Genomic DNA, 11,424 nt, shown 5'->3' on the forward strand with positions numbered 1-11,424 from the left:
TAACATTTATATATGTATGTATGTATCCATGTATCTATGTTACTGTCCGACAGGGTTGTAAGGGATCATTCTTGTGGAGGAATGAGTGCTTATGCAAGAGAACGACATGAAGAGGTTCCTAGTCTTACAAGGAATCAATTAGGAAGAGTAGTCATGACAAATATACGAGGTCACTATCATGTGGATATGATTTGGTATTGTATACTTGTATTATGCCTATGTTTATGTTACGACAAGTAATGTTGAGGGATACATCAGCCAAGTGAAAGCAATGTGGTCTGTGGCATGCTAGGATAGGCATGGATGAGATACCAAAAGCAAGGTTTCTTGGTAAGGGCAGTGTAGTTTTGGATGTGTGGTACTATTGTTGTGCATACGTTGTATATGTTGTACATGTTGCATCTATGATGTGTGCACTTGTGGTGTTGTGTATACATAGCATGTGTACATGTTATTTATGCAATTTTATGTACAGGATGGCACAAATAAGGTTGTGTGAATATTGCATATGGGGTGTTGTATACACATTGTATTGTCTTCATGATGTATATGCAGCATGTGTGCATATGGTGCTCTGTGCATGTTGGATATGCAGTGTTGTGTGCGGATGATGCTATGTACATGTTGGATATGCAGTGCTACGTACATGTGGTGTTGTGTGCATGTTGTACATATGGTGTTGTGTGCATGATTGTACAAGTGGTTTTGTGAGCATGTGGTGTCATGCACATGTTGTACATAGGGTGTTATGAGAATGTGGTGTTGTGTACATGTCGTGCATGTGATGTTATGTACATATGGTGTCGCGTACACATCGTGCATGTGGTACTGTGTACATGTGGTATTGTGTACACATTGTAGAGTGGTGTAGTGTACATGTGGCGTTGTGTACACGTTGTGTAGGTGGCGTCATGTACATGTGATTTTGTGCACACATTGTGCAAGTGGTGTGGTGTACCGGTGGCATTGTGTATATGTCGTACATATGGTACTGGTGCATGTGTGGTATTGTGTGCATGTCATACATGCTATGTTGAGGGCATGGGGTATTAAGTATGTGCATCATGTAGTCGTGGTATTGTGGTGTGTGTACTCATTGTGTTGTACTTTGTGTAGGTACATGTCTTGGGTGGTATTTCACATCGGGTATAGATGGATGCATTGTATTGTATACAGTGGGTGTAGGTGTATGTGTTGTATGTAAGGTGTAGATGCATGTATTGCATGGTGTGGTATGTTGTGTGGTTGTATGTGTGTGATGCAAACTATGTGTATGTTGACCTGGGTGTTTTCTGGGTATGGCAACCGATCCGTTGTTTATAGAAAGAACAAAGGTAGAAGTAAGGATCGATGAAGGATAAGTATTGGTATTTTATTTCGGTTTTAGTATGCATGTGATTTATGATTCTAGTCTATGATGATTACATGTGATCTATGATTTTGATTTATGATGGTTACATGTCATTTATGATTTTCATGGTTATGTTTTGAGCTAATCTGATGTGATATTTTTATACATGTTGATTTGGTCAAATATGCTAGTTTCACTTGTTGTGACAAGAAGCGAACATGATTGCAAATATACCTTATTGATGAGATACCAATGAGGTATGATGTGAATTTATTTCAAATCTAATGTAAGTTATGTGTTTCGTGCAAGAATGCATGAAATTCCCGATTGCGTTATTGAAACCGACTTCAAGAAATGGAAACAACAACAAAAGAAATTGGAACATGCATCAACATGCTAGTAAAGTATTTAGGAGAAGGGCCATTGTGGGGCACTGGTACCCAATAATGTCCATTGATTGCCATGAGCATGCTATGATTGGTATGATGCGTTGAGGCAGGGATATGCCTTGGTTTTTGTACCTTCCGATGTGAGGAAGCATTTTCAAGGGATGGACTTCCTAGGATGGGGGTGCCAGCGAAACTTGGAAGGTGAGTGATTGCACAGAAGGGGTGACCAAATTCTTGAGGGACTGTGTAGCAAAGAAGGGAAGTTCACGGATGGATTTTTGGGTCATTAGCATTGCTATATGGAATCATATGCACATTGGGAGTGTGCCCTGGAACAATGAGTCGATAATTGTCTGCTGAGAGGACAAGTGGCGAGGGATTATAGCACTGGACATTGGATGTAGATTTGACTTTGCAGTGGATTCTGGACTTCCTGGGAAGGAGGTGAATCCTGGTATTACTTTGAGGGTGGAGGTGTGAGTATTTGGATTCCCTTATCGATTGATATGGGCATCATATCATTTATTTGTTGGTTAAGCAAATGTGTATATGTGTGTATGTGTATATCATGGAAATACGTAATGATTTGTGTTATAAATCTCCAATATGTGGTATGGTTTTTATCGGTCATGTTGTCATGATGTTTTTCTTTCAAGCAGGTCATTCATTGTAAATATTGCAATGAGTTGTGTTATAAAGCTCCATGGGTAGTATGTTTTGTTTTCAGCAGTCATGTTGGTTATAGGTGTCATTGAACACCGAGGATGGTGTTCCCCCAAGTGGGAGGGTTCTGTAACAGCCCTGATGAAAATTCCATGTAAAAATATATAAATACCACAGATGATGGGACACATATTCCAAGATGAATGGTGGGCATTGTTACACAGTAATTTGTCAATGACCCCGCATTCCATGATCCTGAACACTGCCAGTCCATATTACTGACATCTATTATGTGTCATGTTGCCAATTATGTGTCAATACCTTCCTTGTAATCTCAGGAAGAATGTCTCAGTTCATTATCCCTGAAGCAGACTCTTTTTTACCTAAGTTTCTGGGTCATCGTGGGTCAGCAGTTATCCCACCCGCGAAGATGGTCAAGTTTGCACTAGCCCTAGCGAAGTCATCACTCTGTCCCTATGTTGCACCCGCGACGAGCTACTTTTGGCAAGTTTTTTAAACAACTCGTCGAAGCTGCGAGATGAAACTGCTTCATGGGCGGGCCTAGGGCTGGTTGTTGTGTCAAATGAGCTGACCTCTCTCCTTTGGGATAATTGTTACACCTTTTGTGAAACCTCCCTAAAGGGTAAGTTCCTCCTCCCATCTCTTATGGAAGATCTCCCTCCTATAAATGCCTCCTCCATGACTGAGATCATCTAGCTTGGATGTAAATTGACAATAGCTAGATGTAATTTGGTAGTTTCAAGATTCTAAGAGAGGAGTAGAGGTAGAGAGTGTTATTAGAGTGTGGAAGTAGCCTCACATGTAATCTGGCTTGAGAGGTGTTTGGGTAGAGTTGGCTTGAGAACTTTCTAGCATCAACCTTTTGGACAAAAGAGAGAGTCATTTGTTACCTTGGGAGACGGTTCACAAGTGAATGCTTACGGAGACATGCTGACACGACCCTTCGAGGAGACTTACAACGTCAAGGCTTTGTTGTAAGTTTTACTTTGATTTATATTAATACAAATCAATAGTTTTTTTCCTATATCGTATGTTGAATTGTATGTCGATAGCTTGAAGTTCCTTGACTCTTCAAGTAGATTGTTTGGTCGTTTTCGATTGCGTTTGTGGTGTTTCTCTACATGTTTTTTTCAGGTACAAGTGATTAGAAGAATAAGACCTGGAGCGACTCGACGAGGACTTCATCAAACGACAATCTGAAGGTAGGCCTTCATAACACCAACTTTCTAAGGAAATTTGCTTTGGTATTGTCTTTGCGATAACTAGACCCACTCTAGGGCTAGAAGGGTTGCCTCTATCCGTAAAGGGAACTTGCCTGTGTCACATGCTGGCGACCATACTGGGGATCTTGTCTTTTGTCTTTTGTTTTGATTGGTTTTGTTTGTTTATTGTCCCCCTCATTGTTTGGGTAGCATGCTCTACTATGGAAGTTGTTAGACTACTCCTGTAGTCTTCCCACTCTCATGAGTGATAGATCTGGCCTTGCCTCAGCCAAACTTTCATTTTTGCCTTTGATCTGAGGTCGTCGTTGTTTATTTTCTGACAGTCGTGAAGTAGTCGCACCTACGCTGTCTTATGGGTTGCGCCTTTTACTGTTTGGCACAATTAAATTTCCTAATAGTCACGAAGAGTTTTGAAATTGGCTTGGCGCTGCTAACCAGTGTACTTATGCGACAACGTCGCAAAGTGCTTAGTTAGAGGGGTGCGATGATTCATTGTTGGCACATGTTGTTAGTTTTACACTCGCGACAATTCCTGTAGATTTCAAATATTGAAGTTTGTTTGTTGATTGGCCAGTGTGTTCTATCCTCTGAGCTTTCTTTTTTCCTCTTTATTGTATCTAAAGTGTTGGTTGTTAGGGTTTTCAATTCCGATTTTCAAGTCCTTTGAAACCATTCCTCTTGAATCGTGTGACCTAAATACCTTAGAGTTTCTTGAGTGATTGGTTTTCTTGGGTCGCTCATTCATTGGGATCTTTAGACTCTGCTTGGCATAATCTCTGACTTTGTTTGAGGCTTCTTACTATTCATTGTTTGTCATCTTCTTGATTGGTATGTGACGTTTTGTTACCAAACTTTCATGTCTTGTTCATTCGGTTTCCTTCCTTCACTTGGCATAGATCACATTGCTTCTCAGGCAATGAGACAGCCTTCCTATTTTGCAAAAAGAAATATCTCCTTAGTTTTGAGTCTTCAATTCGTTTTGCATTTAGTTGCTTATCATTTATTTGGAAAAATTTAAAAAAAATTCATTTATCTTGCATTAAGACTTGAAAGATGATTTTTGCATGAGTAAATTCTTGATATTAAGACATTGAAAAGCAAAAAAGTGTGTTTTCCATTTTCTTGTTTAGATTGCTTGCAAGTTTGAGTAAATGGTAGAAGTATTTATTTTTTTCCTTGATTGGTTTGCTTTCTTGCCATTTAGCTGTTGTGAATTGAACCTCTCACTCTTCCTTAGCTAGTTGTTCATTCAACGAGAATGGTCTTTTTGCTCATTTAGTTGCATTCTAGGAGATTTTGAAGATACATTCGATAAGGCCTTAAAACCGAGACTTAATTCAAGATTAACTATTAAAATTTATTGAATAAACTTAAAAACGCATTGGAACCTAACGCTCACATATCTAGAGGTCTAGGCTAGAGACGTGTTCTGGCATCGTTAAACCTAGTTGCTATTGTTTTCACTAAGGTTGGGTGATTCCTCCTTTTGTGATTCAATAGATACTAGTACGGATTTGTGCTCCCTGTACCGTCGCGTATATGTTGGGAGACCCCACTAGGTTATCATCCTATTATCCATAGGAAGTCGAGTCTATCACCTTATGAATCGTAACACACTGAAAACAACATTCGGGAAGATTAACTGCCGTACGAGAAGTCCTTGGCCATTTATCTTTCATTTTATTACCAAGATGTGTATGCAATTTTACGATTTGTCTGATAAACCTTTTGCCTAGAATTACATAGCAGTCACTTTCATTCCTTTTCAACCCTTTAAAAGTAAAAGGATCATCTGAGCACTTGTCCTTTCAGGCTCATTAAACTTTGAAGGAGACTAGAGTCATCTTTTGTCCTTTTTCTCGACTCTTTAAACATGAAAAGGCAAAGTTTCATTCCAATGTCATAAAATTTATTTGTCCGTGATAACATCTTACCTGTTAATCTTGGCCACATCATGAGTAATATCTTGAAAGGTTTTTGCAACCCTATTGATTATATCTTTTCTCTCGGACCTTTGAGTTTAGGCCATCCTGGCGGACTCACCGAATCTGTCGTCCTTACCAAGTGACAGAGACCCTCTTTCTCCTATCTCTTCTGAGGTATCAACTGTTGATGGTACTCTCCCTATTGTTTCGAGTGTCCAGCCTCTTGCCTCTCGAGCTCCAGGTGAGGAACCTTTTGATATCAATTGGACTCCTCCCAACGTTTGGGAATTTCTAGACGAGGACCTCCCGTCTACTCCTCCTGGTGCTTCGATTTCGATGGCCTCTTCCAACATGGATGAGTCAAGTCCCGTTAGTAGTCAAGAGAGCTTTGTTTCGACCATTGAACATCAATTTCCTTCGGAAGGCTTTCCTTTCCACACCATTCCTGATGTGTCGTTACCCTTCGCTATCGTGCTTTGGCTGACATACTTGGTTCTACATCTCTATATCGGAGCTTTGTATGGTCTCGTACTACAATTCCGACTTCAGGACCTTTCATGTCTACTCAGTCGCCTTTGACTTCCATTCCTCAAACACTGGTTACATCAATTATGTCCATTCCATCAATACCTACCGTTTGTGTGGCATCTATAGCTCCTCCTATTAGTGTGGATACTGCATCTTTGATAGTCACTACTTTTACTGGGATATCTTCCGGACCCGTTAACAGTGGTCCTTCACCTCTAGCTTCTGGAGTCGGTCAACCTATGGGAAATGTACCGATCTCTTCGAATTCCATTCCGGCGGGATTGTCATATGAGCAATATCTGTTTGCTCTTCAAAATCTGACTTATAACCCTCTAGGTTCTCAACTGTTGTCCGTTCCGCATAACCCTCCACACTACTATGATCACCATGGAGCTCATATTTATTACACTAGGTCTCTTCCTCAGGAGGCCTTAGTTGAGAATTACATTCTACTTTCGGTTGCTTGGAATCACACTACTTACCACGGCCCACAAGGGCAACTTTTTCAAGGACAACCTTCGGGCTTGCAAGGGCAACCTTTTCAAGGACAACCTTCAGGCTTGCAAGGACAACCCTTTCAGGGACGACCTTTGACCCCCACGGTTTCCTCCTTTATTTATTCAGGGCAACCTTCTAGTCAAGTAGGTCAGCCTCAGTTTCAGATAGGTCAACCTATTGCCTAGCAAAGCCAACCTTCTGGTCAGATAGGTCAACCTCAGTTCCAACAAGGCCAACCTTCTGGTCAGTTGGGTCAGCCTTAGTTCCAACAAGGACATCAGTCTGGTCAAGGCAATCCAGCTCTTAGTCAACCTGGTTCTCAAGGCCAAGCTGGTTCCCAAGCTCAACCGGTCCCTAGACTCAGGCTGGACTCCAAACTCAACCGGGTCCCCAGACTCAGGTTGGATTCCAAGCCCAACCTATTTATCATATGCAACTTGGGCCCCAGGCACAATTTAGACCTCAGCCACAATACAGTCTCCAAGTACCTCAACAACCCCAAGGGCAACCTTAGGGTACTCTGTATCAGAACTATCAGCAACCTCAAGTTAATCCTTATCAGAAATTTCAACAGCCATATGCTACCCCTATTCGTCAAGTTGGTAACCAATGGTTTGCTGGCGGTAAAAATTCGGGTCAACAACCAGGTTATGGTGTTAATCCACCCAACTATAACTCTTATGGACAAAATCCATGGGGACAACAAGGCTCTGGTTGGAACCCTAACACTGGCCCTTATCAAAGGCCCATGATGTCTTTCAACCCTCAATTACCTTTTCTTGCAACTTTGGAATTGCCCAATGTGTCAAAGTTGACAAATGACCCTATACTTCATAATCCATATTGGCCACCAGTTCCGACCAAGATTCCTGGTGATTGTCCTAAATTTGACGGCAAATCTGGAGAAGATCCCCAGGCACATGTTATGACTTATCACCTTTTGTGTTCATCTAATTCCTGGCTCGACGATTCTATTCATCTTCATCTTTTCCAAAGGACTCTTACTGGTTCCGCTGCAAAATGGTATATTGAACTCACTCGTGGAACTTTCCAAGAATTTAACTCTCTTGCGATGGCATTTCTTACCCATTTTCAGTTACCAATTCGCTGTGAAACAGGAATGCATCTCCTTACTTCTCTGAAACAGGACACGGCTACCCACATCTCTGATCATATTCATGAATGGAGAAGGCATCGTCGTTTGATCAAGTTCTGGATCCTTGATCAGCTACTAACTAATTGGTTTACTACCTCTTTTGTCGGTCCAATAGCCCAAGATATTTCTATGGGGGCATGTGTTATTGAAGAGCAATCCATCGCGCGTGCTCAGTATCTTGATTTGGTATATTCCCAATCTGGCACGCTTTATGACATCTTACCTAATGCTCCACGACCTGGAACTTCAAAAGCTCCGTCGACACCTTCTGTCGATGGTGTTATTGGTTCTGTTGCTCAATCTTCTCAAAAGTCTTCCACAACTCCTACGAAGCAAAAATATATTGCTTCCGTTGAAAATTCTTCTCAGTCTTCATCTAATCCTGGGAAAACATTGGAAGTTAACGTTGTCCAGTCCATCGCAGCGGAGAAAAATTCGAAGGGTAAGAAGAAAGGGAAAGGTAAAAATAAGTCCAATGAGCCAAAGCAAAAGCCTCCTAAGACTCCTGTCGATGATGGTTCCAAATGCAAACCTAAGTTTCCTTGTCTTATCTGAGATGAGGATCTCTACACTAAAGACTGTCCTCAAAGGTTTGAGGTAAGTCGTTTGCTTAAGGGGACTTCAAGGACTCCTGCTATACTTAAAGAGCCTTTTCCCTCCCAACAAACTCAAATGGTGGTGGACCAGCCTCAATCCTCTTCCTCTTTTGGCTCCCAGGTTTTTATGGCGGGGACTCTCGCTATTCATGTGAGTACTCGATCGAAAGATTATGCTCCGTCCACTGGGAAGGAACTTGAAGTACCTTCTAACTTTCCTTCATTCAGTTTTGGTCCTCTTCATATTGAATGGCCTAGCACTGAGTATGTCATTAGACCACCTACTAAGGGAGTTCTCTGGAAATCTTCCTATAACCCCAATGCTCTTGCTGTGCAACACTATAGTATTGTTGAAGACCTAGCCCAAGCTCTAAATTGTCATACAGGCTCTGTCCAGATGGGAGTGCCTTTTCTCCTGCAGAACTTGATGATGTTGTGACTTGATTATCCACATATGTATTCAATTTGTGAGCATAGTCTGCATGTGTCATCATTCTATAGTCATTGGTTAATAAACTGGGCAGACCCTTTTCCTCCAAAGTTGTAAACTTCGGTGTGAAAGAATTTATCTCCACTTGCATCTCCTGGCACTTCCTCTCCAGATTTTGTATGAAGTTCCTCATGGTCAGCACTCTTTTGACAGTTAGAATGGTGCCTGTCCTGTCCCTGATATCCAGTGCTGCCAGCTCTTCCTTGGTGTGGGTGTTCAAAAACTGTATTAGCCTATTGGCCTGTTCGGGCATGTGTCCCAATAAATCCCTGGCCTTTCGAATTTCTACTTGAGTTGTTGTCTCCAAATCAATCTGCTCATGAATTATCTGTATTGATTTCCATACATCAGTGAGGGATTGGCCAATGTTGGCCCACAAAATGCCCCTGATTTCTCCCAGAGGCTTGTCTAAGGAGAGGTCCTTTTCCAATGCCTTTACTTTATTCTCTAATGCTTTTACCTCCCTTGTTTTTTCTACCACAGTCATTTTAGATTTGTCATAACTTATTTCCAACTTGGCCAATTTCTCTTTAGCATATTTTAATTCTGATACTTGGAGTCTTAGATCTTCCATAGCCTTTATCAATTCCTCCATGGTCATGGTAGTGTTGCTGCCTGCTACTATTGTTGATGAAGTACTTGGTGTTGTTGATGTCGGGACAGTAGGAGGGACTGTTGTTGTAACTGTGGTGGGAGCAGTTGTAACTGTTGGAGCTGTTTGAGATGGCTGGGAGGTCGACACTCCCTGCTTTTCTTTCAATGCCTTCTCCAATTCCTGCTCGGTCTCATTTAACCTTTGATTCATTTTCAATAGCAGGTCCATCATGTCTTCTTCTGCTTTTTCTTGCACAACCTCTGTGGTTTGTGGATGCATAGTAATTGGCAATTTCAATTGTTTCTTGAGGGCAGCTATGTCATCCTCCTTTTTCTTCATTAATGCTTTTATTCCCTTTGCATCCTTGGGATTATGTCCTAGCTCAATGATAATCTCTTCCAAGGACTTTATCCTGTTGTCCTTGGCCAAAGAAGATGCCTTTTCCAACTCTAGTTGGGTAGATGTGTTGTTTAATGAATTCTGCAATTGTTGAGCTAGTATGGCTTTGTCTGCCAATGTGGAGTAGACCATTTCACCAGTTTTCTTGTGCAACTCAATCTGGTCCATAGGGTGAATGTATTTGGCAAGAGCCTCCAGATTTTTTCTAATATAATCAGCAGCTGACTGTGGCTGCTGCACTTTAGGCTTGAAGTGGCTTAAGATCATCTTTCCTTCCTTAATGTCATATGCAGACATCAACCTTTGCTGTTTGGCGGGGGTCATTTTGAGAAATTGATCATAAAGCTGTAGTCTTATTGGCTCATTCTGTGCCTTGATGTCTGTGAATGTTCTTTTAATATCAGAACTCTGCTTGCTTTGTGGTCGTGCTGAGGAAATTTCCACACTATGCTGTTTCCCCAATTGCTGTCCATGAGAGCTGGTGGATGTTTCTACCACTGGGGATCTCTGTGGGCTAGTTGCCCTCTCACTTATTGGACTTTCAGTGATCTCCTCTATAACTTCCTCTTCAGGCAGAGGATCCACTCTCTGCCTCTTTGCCTCTGGTTGCTCTGCTGGCCCACTTATAGGTGTGGCCTCTTCTCGGTCCCTTTTTCTGCCCTTTTCCTCATTGAGAGGAGTCTGCAATGCTGGTATCTCTGGTACTTTGGTCTGGGCAGGAGGAATTTCCCCTTGGCCTTGCTGTTTTGATGATGTCGGCTGATCTGTCATCATGTGCTACTCTGAATCCAACACTTCTTTTCCCTTTGATGACCCTGCAGCTGGAGTAATGCTTTCTTGGGCAGGTTGTTGTGAAGTTGTAGCAGATGATGTGCCCACTCCGGTTTGCTGAGGCAATTTGAAAGAGACCTGTCCAAAAGAGTCCAGGTCAAGAGTCTTTTCAAGATTTTTCATTACTTGTTCCATCTTTTCTTCCTCAGTAATCTGTCCTACCAATGTGCCCTCTACCCACTCATCTTGATTAGCATACTACTCTAATTCAGGGATTCTACAATGATCATAGCCTGATAGCCTATTTTTTACCTTTCTATCACAGATGAATCCATTTGGGTCATAGGGTACCCACCAAAAGCTCCTTTTTAATTTGAGTTGTTCACTCAATATCTTTTCAGCATCTTTCCATCCTTCTTTTTTGTTAATGATGAAGGGGCCTAATTGGTTTCTTAACTTCAGCTGAGCTTTTTTCTTGGTAGCATAAAAATGAGTCAAATATGAGCTAATAAATTGCCTGAAGTATTCAAGAGCAAAGAGTCTCATAGGCACATATTTTGGCAATTTATAGGGGCACAGCTCACAGCCATATATCCTAATCTCAGTGTGATTCTGGTAGAAGTACCAGTCACCTATCTTGTAGTTTTTTGAGAGCTGTAAGATTTTCTGCATGTCACCAGAGAGTCTGGGAGGAGGAGTTCTCATTAGCAAAGATGAGACTAGATGTATAAATAGATCAATGAACTCACAATAAGTTTAGGGAGAGTTATGGACTTGATGGAACACTGTGGTCCAAAATATCACAGACCTCCTTTCCCC

The sequence above is a fragment of the Pinus tabuliformis genome, chromosome 3_1 (genome assembly GCF_031772625.1).
Source record: "Pinus tabuliformis cultivar Carrire ecotype Pingquan chromosome 3_1, CPIR1, whole genome shotgun sequence".
Classification (NCBI taxonomy): Eukaryota; Viridiplantae; Streptophyta; class Pinopsida; order Pinales; family Pinaceae; genus Pinus; species Pinus tabuliformis.